The following is a 17295-nucleotide window of genomic DNA, read 5'->3' as shown; positions in this document are numbered from 1 at the left end:
TGCATATGGGTTATCACTGGTATATATTTCTAAAAAAAAACATGTGCGTTACTGACTATTTTCCCTTATCAGCAAAATTGTATAGGCTGTTTACTGCCGATTAAAAGTTGTAGCTTGATGTTTTTTTGTTTTTTTTTTCAAACAGATACGTCTATAAAAACCGTGGACGTTAAAATTAATTTTATATCAAGTTAAACTTCAAAATTAACAATTACTATCTGACAGGGGCGGATGGGTCATATGGGAAAATGGGAAAATTCTCGGTGGGCCGGTGGAAAAATGGGCCGATGGGCCGGTCTCGATCAGAGCTCAAAAAAGATTGGATTAGCAAAAATTAAACGGTTAATCTTCTAACTAAAGTGACGTAAGTGACTTAGTGACTCCATAACTAACTAATCAATTTTCATCAGAGTATAATCGTCAGTTGCACATAAACACCAATTTGTAAAATAACTATTGTAAAATGTCTTTCTCTGGGACACTTATAATTTTAATAATCATCTGTTGTTTGTTCGGTTTGAACATTTGTATTATACAAGGTGAATCTATAAGTGCAAATATTTTCAGGGCTGGTAGATCTCAATAAAATAAACATAATATGTTCTCTTTATCGAGTTTTAAATAAGTCCAATCGAGTTATTAAAGTTTAGGAACTATCGAAAACAGGAAATTGCCATCCTATCCGATAGTCAAGCAGCACTTAACGCGATCAACTCAGTAACCATCAATTCGAAGTTGGTCAAAGAATGCCTGGAGAAGCTCAACAAATTTGGCAAAGAAAATAAAGAACTGAAGAAGCTGGAAGACTCCATCCGTAACTTGGAATGGGTGTCCTCCAACGGTCTAAGACACTCGAAAAAGTTCCTTAGAACTTATGACCGAGAAAAATCAAAGGTTTTCCTTGATTTAAGTAAAAACAATCTTCGGATTGTCACGGGGTTTCTAACAGGACACTGTCTCCTCAACGAACACCTCAGTAGGCTGAAACTGAGAAACAACGGCGAATGCAGATTTTGTGGGAAAAATCTAAGGGGAAAATGGGGAAACACCAGAACACCTTATCACTGAGTGCGCCGAGACGACGACCATTCGTGCCATGAACCTTGGTACGTCTGATGTCGAGGATGGAGAGCTGGCCTCTGTGGAGCCGTCTCAGATGCTGGCTTTTCTTAAAGGCCTGAGACTGTATGATGAGTTATAACTCGTTATAACTCAAGAAAGGGGAACACACAATAGATCTATAAGGTCGCGGTGATTAACTCCCCTCCTAAACATTCTACGTTCTACATTCTATTAAAGTTTGGAAATTAAAAAAAAAATAGATTTTTTTTTAAATTTGAGCCACCTCAATTTTTCGGTATTTGCATCTCTTTTGATGCCGTAATATCAGAGATTAAGAAACTATATCGTGGAAAAATTTGCGGTGAACAGGAAGTTCTAAAAAGTTTTCTAAAATATACAGAAAAATTTAAAAGAAAATGCTCGATTTTTAACATCTTTTTTTGCAAAAAAAACTCATAGACGTGTTCCTGGGGTCAAAATATTTAAGGCTCACCCTGTATAGTGTTACCCAATATTCTTTTATTAATAACTAATAAATATGAGCGACTGACAGCAAAAAAAAAGAATGAATAGCATTAGGTAAATTTAAATAGTCTCGATCTAAATGTATCCTAAGAATACGGTAGCGTAGAGTGACAACTGGGGGCCTCGGTGCAATATTTTTCGAGCTCCCCTTTGTAAGAAGGTAGACGAATTTGACGCGAACTCTGCGGTTGACGGAGAAAACATATCTATGCTTAGCTTGAATTGGGGACGGACTAAAAGCCAAGTCTGAGAACTAAATGTCACGTCTAAGTTGGTGTTTAAAATGTTGCTAAAATGAATTTGCTAAAAATTACTGAGACAGCAGAGAAGAGTTAAATAAGGTTTACACTAGATTAGATAATAAAATATTAATATGTCTCGAAAATCAAAATATTCTTATTATGGACTGTAACATAACATTACATCAGAAACATTTATATACACTGCCTAGGAATTGCCTAGGTTTTTTTTTCGTTTGAGTCATACCATTATCATACAACATGCCAAATGTACAAAAGTATAGAGGAAAAGTTTCGTGATAAGAACTATATAATAACCTAAAAAATGCTGCAGTTTTAATGGTGATCGCGGTTCATTCAGTTAAAAACACGTGTACACGAGGAGGCTGCTACTGTAGCAGAAAAGAGAGAATTTCTTTCTACAATGTGTAAGAAATATATATACCCGAAATGCTAAAAGTAATGTATTTCACAGAGGATTGGGTCAGCTGAACAGGATGAATCAGGAAGTCTTAAAGTTTCTCAAAATCGTGAATTTGATCTTGAATCGTAGCCTGTTCAAGATCAAATTACCGTTATCGATAATGGAAATAAAGCAGTAGAACCCTGTAAAACTGAGCCATTTTGTAGTAAAAATTCAGATGTCCGACCCAATATTGGTCTTTACGAAAATTTTGATCAAGACAATTTAATTTTTTTAAAAATCGGAGGCAAAAGAGCTTTTTAGAACTTTTTAGTTCAGAAATAAGTGCAAGTATTTTTAGGAGTGGTAGATCTCGATAAAAGAATTATTTTCCCTTCATTGTCTTTCAAATAAGTCCAAAATAACAGTTATTTTACTTTGAAAATTTCCAAAAAATACTGTTTTGCTCAAATTTTGAGAACCACGTGTTCTTTTCTGGATTTTCTTTCTTGTAAATTTAATCTACTACTTATGTTGACATATTATCAAGAAGTTACGTTTTTTAACTAAAAACTAAAAAAAATTCCAAAACATTTTTCAAAAAATTCCGAATTTTTTTGCGGAAAAAACCTCATAGGCGTGTTTCTGGGGTTCAACTATACTACCAGTTAAAATACTTGCACTTATTTCTGGGACACCTTGTATTAATAAATAAAATATGTTTCTTCGTTATGGTCATTATGTTGTTGTGGATTTGGGCCGGTTGTCTGTTTTTCCCGGGCCGGTTTCCACTTCCCTATCCACCCCTGCTATCTGATAACAATTACTTAGTAAGGTAAAACCAAAAAGCTTCAAACTTTCTGTATGATTATTTTTTAATTTGTTTTTAATTTTTACTTATGTTTATTTAGTTATGTTCTTAAAAATCAAAGAAGCGATTGCCATACATTACTACCTAATTATTAACCACTACAGATGCATGAGCAATACATTCATTTTTATTAAATTGAATTAAAAAGCCTCTTTTATTTTTTCTTTTAGAGGCTATCGCTTCTTTCATTATAATTTTTGCGTTTTTAAAATCTACTCTGTGCCCTGTGTCCCATGAATGCTGACAAATCTTAGATTTGTGAAAATGGTCCTTTCTTAAATAAACTTTATGTTCTTTAATTCGAACATTTACCTAAGGGTCTAGATGTTTTACCAATATAAAATTTATCACATTCACATGGTATTTTGTATATTACATTTTTTGTTTGTTGTCCGCTGTTCGTTGGTTTAGTGTAGGTTAAAAAATGTTTATATTGTTTTCCTATCCTTCTTATTTTTTCCGAAACGCCTCGTATGTATGGAATTGTAAGTTGTATATATTGTGTATATTCTATCTATGATTTGCGGTTTGTATTTCATTTAATGGTTTTGTCGAGGGTTTTGTCAATAAAAGATGGTGGCTAGTTTTTTAATAATGTATTTTTTATATTGTTTGTATCTCTGTTCAGTGAATTATTGTCTGAACATATTATTTTTGCCCTATCATATAAACTTTTTATAACAGCTTTTTTACACTTATACTGTGATTTGATGTCAAATTTAAGACAATTTAATTTTTTTTTGTATTTAAGATAATTACAAAGGAATATATTTTTTAAATTTTAAAATCCTGTAACTTTAAAACCATCCATTTCCGCACCTATGTTTATAGGAACTTTTATCATATTTTTTTTTTAATTAGGAATCACTTATTTAACACTTTCGCCAGCTAAAGACATTAAAATTTATTAAAGGTTGCAACATATTCCAATGATAACTTATGCACCATATGCACGTCCCTGGTGAATCTGTCGACACTTTTTTATTATTAAAATATGTCGTACTTATAGTCACTTTTACCCTCAAAATTTCATTCAAATAGCTAGTAGCACTTGGAAAAAAATTATAATAAATGGAAAAAAATAAGACTAACCTCCTGTAGCTAAGAAACAAAGCAGAATCGGACCCTATAGGTTGGTAATATAAGAAATAAATCTTAGATTTACATGAGGAATCGCACCACGAGAGATGGTACATGTATTTTGAAACATCCTGTATAGTGTAAAATATTACTATTAATTTACTTCCTTCCAAAGTGCATATTTTTACTGAATATATCAATATAAAATTGTAATGTTTTATTTTTATATACAGTGCAGGGTGATTATATGCACAGCTTATTTATGTGGTCGTTAAAATACTATTTTTCTACAAACTTCATTAAAAGTAGCAATTTGAACGCTTACATTGTCTAAATTAATAAATATTTATGGCGAGGTCAAATACACCCGGTATAGCTACGAATCCCCAATTTGCAAACGTTTTTTTTTTCTAAAGTCGTTTAGGTGAAATCGTCCAGCCTATCTTGATTGAATCACTTTATAAGTATGTAGATATATTTAAAACAATTTTAATTATTTGTAAAGTGACTGGAAAACTATCTGAAATAAATATTTAGATCTATGTAATCATCAATAACATAACTTTAATTCATTAATTTGAATCATTTATATGATTTACCCAATTAATACTTTGGTTTGGTGAAAGTAATTTATTGATTATACCACATTAAAGTGAATCATTGTTATGAGTCTATTTTGCATATCAGTTTAATGGCTGCGGGCATAATTAGCCCATTCTATTTTTTTTTTGTTGGACATATTAGAAGGTATTTTTTTCTACAAAGGCCACCATAACAAAGAGATTGTGTTATAATAAGTTTATAATAATTTTAAATATAGAGGATTGCGTAAACCAAGGGGTAGTATACTTGACTATATAAGGGGAGTATATATTTAATATTAAAGGAGGCCCTTGGGCGGCCTACGGTGGAGTCTCCACCATAATACCACAGATTTGTGCAAAGGTATTACAAAATATAGGGATATTTTAAGACGTAAATGTTATTGTCAATACACTCAATACAATCTAGAAAAAAATATCAATTTAGCTATCGTTTTTTTCCTTCTACCTAATTATTATTTTTTTAAATCGCGTCTTTATCAAGGTTATTTTCAGCTAACCTAACCTAACCTTTTAGCTGAAAATAGCCTTAATAAAGGCGAAAATAGACGTCGAGACGCCGGCAATTTTTTAAATAAAAGGTTTTTTATTTCCTGGTCCTAAATCTGCATGTGTACGCCATTTCATATAATATGGTGAATGTCAGCAATGTTCATTTCCAAGCCAACTGGACGCCGTTTTTTTCGATTATACGGTTTTTAGGGTTTCGTACCCAAAGGGTAAAAACGGGAGCCCTATCACTAAAGGCTGATTCATGGTACACCGTGACGGGCAGGGGCCGTGCGACGGTGAAGGCACGGCCAAACATTGTCAAATGTTATTTATACTTATGCATTCATGCTAAGCCGAGCACGGGCCGAGCTTCGCCGGAACGCGTCCGTGCCCCGTCCGAGAAATGTCGGTGTACATTTTTCCTCGGATCCGCTACGGTCCGGCCCCGTTGCGGCAAACATAAATGAGTCGCCCGGGCTACTTCTTCGTTCGTCTACGGGCCTATAGCGACTGTTTTCTAGCAGTGTTGCCGCACCCAACTTTTAGCGCGTACCACATTATAAACTAAAAATGTACCACTACAATTTTACAAATTTTTTAAAGCACAACAAAATACATCTGCAAATGACTTTAACCGGTTTGGTCGCTGTGAATTTCTTCATAAATTCCTACATAAAAAAACTTCCTGGAGAAAGACACAAATCGAGACGAAAAACATGAAATAGAAATTCAGAAAATCCAATTATAAGTATGTATAGGTTGAAGAAATCTAAGTAATTCTAATACTACACACAATACTTGGAAAACTTAAATTTTATTAAAAAAAAACGCAAATATAGAAGCATGTTAGAAAAAGTAAATTTTCAAGTTTTTTCTTCGGGTTATTTAATATAGGCAACGCTATGGACATTACAACGTTTATAATACGTCGTTAATTAATGCGGATTATCTCCGAATGGTATCGGTAAGCGCGTTTAATGCAATATCAACGACAATAATTATTAAATATCTATTCATTTTCGGTGCGCGTGGGAAATAATTATTGTACCAAATCATCCTGGATTTGAAAATGTAGTACCACTGTACCAAATAGAATTAAAAGTATCAAATTTGGTACAAATATACCACTGCGGCAACACTGTTTTCTAGAATATAATCGGCACGGACATGATCCCCGTTGTCAACTCGGTGTAGCATATATTGAAGGCCCGGACGTGGCTCGGTGTCTACTTTACGGAACGTGCCCGGCTCGGGTACGGCCCGGTGTACCATGAATCAGCCTTAAGACTGCGCTGTCCGTCCGTCCGTCTGTCACATATCTCTATCTTATGAACCGTTATAGCTAGACAGTTGAAATGTTTACAGATAATGTATCTTTGTTGCCGCTATAAGAACAAATACTAAAAACAGAATTAAATAAATGTTTATAAATAAAAAAGTACTTTCACTAAACATTATCTTTTAAGTAAGAATTTTACATAGAATCTTTCAAGTCCTGGTTTAAAGCGTTAGGACTCGCTGCTATGACGTTGGAGCCGTAGTAAGGCAGGTTCGAATCCTAGTCAAGGCGACTTTTTTTAATCGTTTTTTTTTATTTTTACATATTTGTTTTTACTTTTTACATATTTATTATTGATTAATACAATTTTTAGTAATGTGTTTCTTCATTTTTTTTAAATTACTTATACGCCCATTCAAAATTTCAGCTAAATCGGAAAAAAAAGTTTATAATATTTTGGTAACTCAGAGTAAAATTAAATTAAATGGCTATCAACTTGTGATATAATATCATTGAAAATAGATCTTAATGGTGTCATTTTTTCACTTTCGATTAGGAAATAAATTTCAGTAATATTCGGTTCTTTCTTAATGGAAAAATACAGGGCGCTACAAATTCGAGGTACGAGCATTGGTATCTCGGTAACCGTAGATACGAACATGGTTAAATTGGGGCAAAATTGCCACCTTGGGATGTTCACCAAGATACCATAAAAAAAGTTTTAAAAATTTCAAGGATTGCTGAGTTCTTTAGAAAAAACGGATTTTTTTGAATATTAATTTTATTTTTTCCTATCGTTATTTTTTAGAATAAAAAACTAATTGCTCATTCTCATAGCCACTATTAGGGCTATCTGATAGTATTTTTAGATTTTCAAATTAGCTGACAGTTTGTGAGATACAGAGACAAACTTAATTTTTTGGATCGGACCTGCTTTTTTTATTACAGGTTTTGAAAGAACTCGATCTCCTGAGTATAATGATATGCTACATTTAATAGTTTTTTTTTTGTATAATAATGGCCAGCGAGGTTCCAGGACCTGTTGCCAACTGTTACTTGACGTCATTTGTAAAAGTGAAATCAATACATCTCAACATTTAAATAAAGAGTACAAATGCATTCGGAAGTATAAGAAGATATGTTCAAAGAGCTATAAATAAAATTGAACGAAAAATAAATTTGTGCAATAGGGAGGGTGGTAACAGTTTCAAACATGTAGAGCATTATAAACTAGTTTGTTGATTTATTTATAATAACTACGATTAATATGATGCATATTATTAGATCGTACACTGAGATTTCAAATTCACAATAAAAAAAAAATAAAAATAATATTTTTAATTTGAATCTTTCAATTGCCTCGATTTTTCTTATTCAATGTTAATTAGCGCTGATCAATATTGTTGCGATGAATATAATCAGATTAAATAATTTAAAAACCAGGGTCGGACTTGAAATTATTTTAAATAATAATTAAATAGTTTTGTTGTTGCTAAGTACTCAAAAAAAAGTATAAAGTGTGACACATCATTGTACTCGGGAGACCGAGTTCTTTCAAAAACAAATAAAAAATGCAGGTCCGTGTTTAAAAAAAAAATAAGTTGGCTTCTCACAAATTATCAGCTAATTTGAAAATCTAAAAATACCGTCAGATAGCCTTAATAAGGTGGCTATGAGAACGTACAATTAGTTTTTTGATTTTCTAAAAAGTAACGAGAGGAAAAAATAAAAATAATTTTCAAAAAAATCCGTTTTTCTAAAAAACTCAGCAATCCTTGAAATTTTTATAACTTTTTGATGGCATCTTTTTGAACATCCCAAGGGCCAACTTTGCCCCAATTAAACCATCTTCGTATCTATTACGGTTTCCGAGATACCAATGCTCGTACCTCGAATTTGTAGCACCCTGTATATTGTACTTCAGTTTCAATTTGTTACGATACAAAACAACGAAACGGCAGTCCAACTGGTGTCTGTGCAATGACATTGTTGTCACCCGTATCTCCTTCTATTTTGTTGCAAATTAGCAAATTTAATGAAATAACTGTTAGACTCGCCGCGCCGGGTCAGAATGGTAATACAGATAAACTAATTAATTAATTACTATTTGTTAAAGAAATTACGTGTACTAATGTGCATACAGTTTCAAGGCGACTGGAGATTGGTAAATGCTCCGTGGATAATTTGTAGTGGTAAATTGCAGACTTGAGATAAAAAAAATGTTTGTATAATACACGGTAAAATGTAAATTTCAGATAAAAATAGATATTTTAATTTCGTTCGTACAGGTTGATGAGCGATTGTGCTATACAACTACCACCCACGATATCCTTTAAAAGATTGTTGTTACATACAGACTATAAGCAGTGGTGTAACTAGAAATTTTAGGTTCCTCCGCAACTTTCGGTATTGGCTTCAATACCTCAATTTTTAACCGGTTTAACCGCATCCTCGCGACAAGCAACTGTTCGGTGTTGAGATTTCAATACCGATTTAAGGTGCTGATGACAACCGGTGTTTCCGCCGGTGTACCGGTGTCGACACCGGTGTTGATCCACATCACCGGTGTTCATTTCAACGCCGGTGTTCATCTCAACACCGGTGTTCATCTCGACACCGTTGTTCATATTGACTCCGGTGTTTATCTCGACACCGGTGTTCACATTGACACCGGTATTTATTTCGACACCGGTTATCTGACATCTACTTACATCAGGGTTGTCAGATTGTTATATCTGCATACTTTGTGTTTGTGAGTATTTTACTTTATAGTTCTTTATCTGGCGATTTATCACATTTATTATGAATTATTAATTAAAACTATTTCATTTTTAACCCGTTTACTAAAACACCGGTGTCGATATCAAAACCGGTGAAGTATTCAAAATCTGAGTTGAGATCAACACCGGTGTCGAGATAAAACTCGGTGTCGTAGCCAAAATTGGTATCGAGATGAATACTGGAGTCGAAATGAATACCGGTGTCGATATGAACACCAGTGTCGAGATCAACATCGGTGTTGCGATGAACATCGTTGGGGAGATGAATACCGATATCGAGATGAACACCGATGTCGAGATGAACAATAGTATGATGAACACTGGTGTCGAGATGAATATCGGTGTCGAGATGAAAACCGCTGTCGAGATGAACACCGGTGTGGGTATGAACACAGGTGTTGGTGTCGACACTGGCACACCAGATTGCCGGTACACCAGCCCTAGTTTGGCCACCGGTATCAGTCCGACACCGGTGTTAAAGCCGTGTTCTGGTTTTTAGGACAGGCCTAGAATAGTAGAAAAGTCAGTGCCGAATGAAACTTGGAAATCCTGTATGAAATCAATTAGAATAAAGCGGGCCACTCACTAGGGATCGTTTTGACATGTTAACATACTTAGCACATATTGACTAACCAATATACACTATCTGTTACAACCACACACCATCACACAACACATACACTAGGCACTTGTTGACGACAACTCCATTCGACAACATGTTGTGCAACATGCTCCGTCGTACTCCATACACTTTAAGTTATTTTAACAAATATTCAAAAAGTCCGCCATTGTTTCGAGTACATATAATGCATCTTTTTAAAACTGAATTGAAGGCTTTTGCCGTAGGACGGCGATCGAGATTAATCTCTTCTCAAATCTTCTCTTGGAGTGCTCTTGATATGCAAGTTCTCCTGTAAAGGTTGTTTTCTTTACCTCTTGCTATCCATGAGTTTAAATAATTATGATCTAAATATTTTCTAACATTTCTTTCATTATGAAGGAAACACATATTCCGTCATGTTGAAATCACTCTATCGAAAGTCGTTCTCTAACAAATATGTAACCTTTCTACAGGGTTGTTCACCACTTACGACTACGACACGGATTATTATCGCTAAACCATTAGATTTTTACAAATTGTAAGTTTTAGGTTCATTGAAGAACTATTAGAACTACAATTTAAAAATATTTTTACAAGATACAGAGTGTCCGAAATAATAATTAAAAAATATCAAAGTTGTATAATTTTAAATGGAACACCCTGTATTCTACGATTAAAATGAAGGTAAATATAATTAAGGTTTATCACACTTACACCTTACCGTTTTTGAAATATTTTCAATTTTGTGCAATCGCAGTAAAAATTTTAAGGCTTCATTTTTCCAAGGGTATCAAAGTTTTTTATACTAAATACTCACTGAAGTTTATTTATTGATCAGTTATTGTGTTGCAATAATAAAAATAATACTACCTTATACAGAGTCCCTAAAAAAATATTTTAAATAATTTGTAGTTAAACGGCAATAACTTGTTTAATTTAAATGGAACACCCTGAATATTGTAGGAGTATCAGATGCACAAATTAATTGTCTATCAAACTGTATTATACCATTTTTATAACTATCCCTTCAAGTTTTCGTAGAAAATGCATTTTTTTATAATTCAGACCTCATTTATCAATATATCCGGAATATTGACATTTTAGATTGTTTTTATAACAACAAATGTACAAAATGTGCAGGTGCTAAAAACATTGCTAGTAATAATATTAGTAGCCCATTTGTATATTTCGGGAAACGGGTTTTTAAATCCCTTCGAATCGACAACAAAAACATTTAATCATTAAATTATAAATATTCCGACATATACAAAAAGAAAATTATTTAAATCTTTATAAAAGAGTATAGCAATTAAATATACTACCATTATTTCCGCCTAAATATTAATTAATTACATCCTTAATTGTGTAAGTTAATAAACTATTCTAAATAAATGTGGATTTGAATCAGAAATCAATATAATAATAAGTTATGAAAATGAACGGCTCTGTTATAAATAAGCATTCGTCAAAAAATGAAATAAAATTTTTAAGGTGTTACTTTTTACCACACTGTCTAATACACATACAAAATTCAGTTTTTTAGTATTTGGAGCTATTATTATTAATCAACGCCAACAGTCAATTACTGTAGTTTGAATACTGGAATCATATTAATTGGCCCTCTTTAACAAATATTTAAACAGTTTTTAATTTTTTAATGAAATAAACGAACTATATCTACAATATTAGTATCTGTACTCTTCAAAAAATTGTTACATTTTTAAAAATAATCTAAAATGTCAATATTCCATAGGTATATTGATAAATGAGGTCTAAATTATAAAAAATTGAATTTTCTACGAAAACTTGATGTGATATGGTAAAAAATGGTATAATACAATTTGATTGACAATTAAATTGTGCATCTGATTCTCATAAAATATACAAGTTATTGCCGTTTAAAGCAAATAATTATTTAAAATAAATTTTTAGACACTCTGTATAAGGTAGTATAATTGTTATTATTGCAACATAAAATTTAGTGAATTGAAATACTTCAGTACAATATTTGGTTTTAAACACTTAAATACGCCTACAGAAATGAAGCATTAAAATTATTACTGCATTTTGACAAAAACGTAAATATTTCCAAAACGGTCAGATTAAAATGCGATAAACTTTAATCAAATTTACCTTTATTTTAATCGTAGAAACTAAAAATGTAATAATATTCAGGGTGTTCCATTTAAAAAATACAACTTTAATTTTTTTTATTTATTTGGGACACTCTGTATCTTGTAAAAATATTTTTAAATTGTAGCTCTCATAGTCCTCCAACAAACCCAAAACTTACAATTTGCAAAAATCTAATCGTTTAGCTACAATACTCCGTGTCGTATGTGGCGAACAACCCTGTATATTTGTCTTCAAGAAACTGCAGTCCTTTCCCCATATAACCGACTCTGTAGCGCAAGTAGTTTTCCAGATACCCATACAGAACATCGTCAATAATATTATTAGATTATATATTAAATATTTACACAGATCATTATTAGAGCGAAACACGAGATTTGACATTGGAATATTAATACGTTCAGTAAAAATTATGATACGGAGCAAGTATACTGCGGTAAATGGTGGTATTAATTCATTAAGGCAAAAAAATATATTATAGTTTCTGTTAAATATGACAAATTTATGAAAGACAGATTTTCTGTCTCATACACAAATTAAATTTACTTGTTACTTTCATAACCAAGAAATTATATTCCTTGTTATTAGCAATTATTAGGTATAAAAAATCAGATTTTCAAGGCCACAGTCACTGGTTATGGTCTATATTTCAGGCAGTTTTGACGGAAGTGGTGTATACGGATATATCTGAGGGATAACAATCAGGGTTGAGCTCGTATCACATTGCAAGAAAATAATGATTTGATAAATTGCTTTTATATTCGTAAAGTTATATACAGTGTAGTAGATTCAAATTATATTAATGAATATTAATTCAGTATGAATATACTATTAGTAATCTTAATTAAAATGAACATGTTTTAGTATTACTTCATTTATTATTATATTAATAACTTGTTATATGTTCCTGGAATTTCTCCGATGTCTTCTGATACCCAGTTTCCATTTGGTACGTTTATTCCACTGGGACTTTTTTGCTTCATTCTGTAGCATATCCGATACTTCTTGTTAGTAAGAATATTAGTAGTATCAATAAAATCTAAAGCATAAAAGAGGAAATGTAAAAATAAAATACAAAACAAATATAAACTATGAATAAGTATCTAAAAAAAATACAAACGGGCCTTTTAAATCGGTATTTCTAAATATTGTTTACGATTGATCTTTCAATTTCATATAAACGTAAAAGACGTAAAATTAGTTTAAGTAAAAAAGAACCGAAACAAAATAAAAATATTATGTGTAGCATATCGTTGGTACTCAAGAACAGAGTTGCCACCCGTCCCGATTTTGATCCAAAAGTCCCGCGTCCACACGCAAAGCCTTAATGTCCCGAATTGTATTTGTTTAATAGCCACGTTTTTACTAAACAATAAAATTGTAAAGTTTATTATTAAAAATACATGTTTATTAATTTCTTAAATTGATTAAAATCTAAGAAATTTTAGAATTAAAAGAAGTAGATACTGTTTAATGAATATTCGATAATAAAAACTTGCGTAAAGGAAATATGACAAAAGGGATACAAAAATTTTAAATAAAAAAATAAAGTATTTTTAAAACTAGAATAAATTATATGCCTTCATTGTTTAAGGTTGTTATTTATATATTTTCACGTATGATGTTTAAGTAGACAGATGTTAGAAATAGATGTTCAGTTAAGCTTATTAAAACGGAACTTCAAATGCCATTTAATTTTAATATATCGCATATGAGAATTTTGGGATTTTATTAAAAATGACAAGGCTCTTATTATTACAGCAACAATACAAACAAAATATATTCATTACAGTTGGGGGATAAAACAAACCAAACCAAACCATCCCAAGGCGCAAATTTGCCCCAATTTAATCATGTTCGTATCTGTTACGGTTTCTGAGGTACCAATGCTTGTACCCCGAATATAGAATATACAGGGTGTCATTGAAATGGTGTAAAAAAATCGGGGGGTGATAGTACCCCTAAAAATAATAAAAAAAGTTCCTATAAGTATAGGGTGGAAAATGCATATTAAGGGAGTTACGGGCACTGAAAGGGTGAATTTAAAAAAAAACGGTTGTTTTGAAATTGTAGGCTTAAAAAACGAGGTAAAATTTCGAAAAAAAATCCTCTGCCATAAATGTTGACCCTAAATCAAATGGTGATAGTAAAAAATTATTTGGAAAAGCGGAAAGGGTAGTTTTTGCAAGGATAGGGGGTTGTTTCGCGAATAACTTTTTTGAGGTTATTTTTTTTGCAACGTGGGTTTATTTTTTGAAAACTACATACTTTTTCCTACAAAAATGTATTTTTGTTGCACATCGCCCAGAGCGATGGTTTTCGAGAAAATTGAAGGCAAAGAGTTTGCTCTGATGGATTGCTAACTGATTAATCAATATAAACTTATGAAAGTTATGGCGGTTCAAAAGTAACCAAGTAGTTATTAAATAATTAATTGGAAAATCATAAATTTCATGATATTTAAAACATCTTATTGCTTTAAAAACGAAATAAACTTTTTTGGTTTTAAAAAAAATTGGTTTACTCAGTGCCGATTAATACTGAAGAGCAACTACGACGCATTATTGACTGTTCCAATCAAATTCGGACAACACCAAGGGTATTCCACAGGGTACGCAGATCGTGGAGAAGATTAGATGTCTGCATTGAAATGAATGGTGATCACTTTGAACATTTACTATTGTTACGTTTTTCGTCGGTTCCGTGTGGATAGAAAGTCACAATTTATTTAAACACAATTTATTTAACACTAATTAACAAAAACAATAATGATAAAAGACTTAAAGAACTATTTATAAACGATTTACAACTATTTATCTAGAAAGAATTTATTTTGAATTTAGCGTGTCAACTGTACTCGTCTATTTATATCTGTCCTTTCAGGCTCCAGCCGCCAGCTTTTATACCCACAGCTAAAGAGCTCTAGAATAGTCCATAGATCGTTAGGAGCATAGAGAAGGTTTCGAATGTTCTCGTATGTACTACTCTATTCCAGTGGAACTCGATTCTTCTCGAACGTTCGAATGAATTTTTTTTGTCGGTATTTATATATATTACATTTGTATATTAAAATATATAAACATTTAATACTGATAAATAAATATTTTGATTTGATTTGATTTGATTTGATTTGATTTGATTTGATTTGATTTGATTTGATTTGATTTGATTTGATTTGATTTGATTTGATTTGGATTTGATTTGATTTGATTTGATTTGATTTGATTTGATTTGATTTGATTTGATTTGAATCATTACGGTGTCTATTCTTTAATGCGATGTTAAGGTCATCTGAGGGCGGGACATATAGTTAGGTTAGGTCGAGTCCACACGGGTCCGCAACACTGCCCCCTTATTAGGTACATGCTCATCTCGAGATGAACACGGTGAATGAAGGTATTTGCAAAGCTGGCCCCTGGTACATTGAGAAGTCTGGTAGAAATAGCAGTCTACAGTTTTCTCTCCCGATCTCAGCTTTGGGTTGTAGCAGCAAACGAGGATCTCGATTCCCGTAAATCTAAACAAGACTTCAATCATGTTTCGGATTGTACGCCAATTCAAACCATCGAGTCCACACGCCAGCTTCGGAATAGCTAATCGTGTAATGTTGTTGTTTAGCAGGGCTTCTCTCAGTTCAATCAGGGTCTTTCATAGATTGAGATAAGTCGGCTTACTCGGGGACCATTCCTTGGTAACTAGGTAGAAGATGTGTCTTGCTTGGCCATGCGCATTGTCTGTCAGCCTCAAGATGCTGCCAACCTCTGGATCCTGTCGGCGTAGTTCTCCGACACGCCCAAACTTCTCAGTGAACGTCGCAGCGATTCCTCTGGACCTTCGCAAATCTCGGGCTACACAGTGAGCGAGCGAATAATCAGGAGGCACGGAAAAGAGGTTTCGTTGTTCTTCTTTGGTCACACCATAGCGAGCCTTCTGTTGTTGTATCGGGCCATGAAGTCGTCATAGGACATCTCCGAATCAAGGGGATCAAAGCTGCAGGTTCTCAGGGTCCCAGCACGATCTTCTATTTCGCCTGGGTAGGGGCTCAAACGGTTGAAATGGACTACCCTCGGTTTTCCTTTTGGCAAATATATTTGCCAAAAGTATATTTTGGTATACGACGTCATTAATCCTATCCATGCCTTCGTATGGCCCTTCCCACGAGGATTGTAGCTTCGGAGATAACCCACGACGTCTCTGCGGGTTGTATAGCCACACCAACTTCCCTGGTTGGTATCTTCCATGCTCAGCTTGAATGTCGTAGTGTTCTTTCATTCGGTCAATAGCACTTTGAATATTTAGGCGGACTCGCTGATGGATGTCGTCCATCCTTTGTCGTAGTGTGTGGACATAATCTTCTCTGGCGACTTCTTCTCCCGGTCGGCAACGAAATTTCAGATGACAGGGTAGGCGCACTTCCCGTCCCATAGCGATGCTGGCTGGAGTTTGCCCTGTAGATTCTTGGACGGATGAACGATAGGCCAACAGGAACAGGTGAAGGAATTTGTCCCAGTCTCTTTGGTGGTCAGAGACTACTTTGGCCAAATAACGGTTGATGCTTCTATTCATGCGGTCAACCATCCCGTCGGATTGTGGATGTAGGGCCGTCGTCCTGGTCTTGCGGATGTTAAGGACTTCACAGACGCTTTGGAACAGATTGGACACGAAGCTTCTTCCCTGATCTGAATGAAGCTCCATGGGAACACCAAACCTGCAGATCCATTCTTTAACAAGGACATCAGCAATGGTGGACGCTTCTTGATTTGGCAACGCGTAGGCCTCGACCCATTTGCTGAAGTAATCCATTACTACCACAATGTATTTGTTGCCATCGTTCGTCTCCGGGAAAGGATGCCATGTCGATCGCTATTCCTTCAAAGGGACTGCCTACATTGTACTGGCGCATTGGGGCTTTACCGCGCTTTTGTCTCGCACCTTTTTTACCGCGCCTTCTCTCTTCTTGTCCCTCCGGTCTCTCGATCACACGGCGAAGTAATCCGTTATCTATGACCAAGGAATTCCACTGGGCCGTCGTACTGGGCCCAGTGGAATTCCTTGGTCATAGATAACGGATTACTTTCACGTTCGGCGAATATCTGCAAACTTCCTCCCACGTTGGTCTTTGGTCCGCGTTTTTCCAGTTAATCACTAAGCGTAATTCTAGGTCACTGATTTGGTCGTTTGCAAGATCTTCTGGTTGCCAAGTATCATTAACCACAGTTGTTCTTAGG

At 33.8% G+C, this 17295-nt stretch overlaps 1 protein-coding gene across 1 annotated transcript in view; it reads left to right on the top strand.

Moving 5' to 3' along the window:
• The window catches only part of LOC115889232 (general odorant-binding protein 70), a 36806-nt gene that overhangs the window by 8816 nt on the left and 10695 nt on the right, over positions 1-17295 (top strand). The window lies entirely within an intron of this gene.

The sequence above is a fragment of the Sitophilus oryzae genome, unplaced genomic scaffold (assembly GCF_002938485.1).
Source record: "Sitophilus oryzae breed Bouriz unplaced genomic scaffold, Soryzae_2.0 scaffold_811_pilon_pilon, whole genome shotgun sequence".
Lineage (NCBI taxonomy): Eukaryota > Metazoa > Arthropoda > Insecta > Coleoptera > Curculionidae > Sitophilus > Sitophilus oryzae.
Note: the sequence above shows the minus strand (reverse complement) of the source record. Positions and strands in the feature narration are given on the sequence as shown.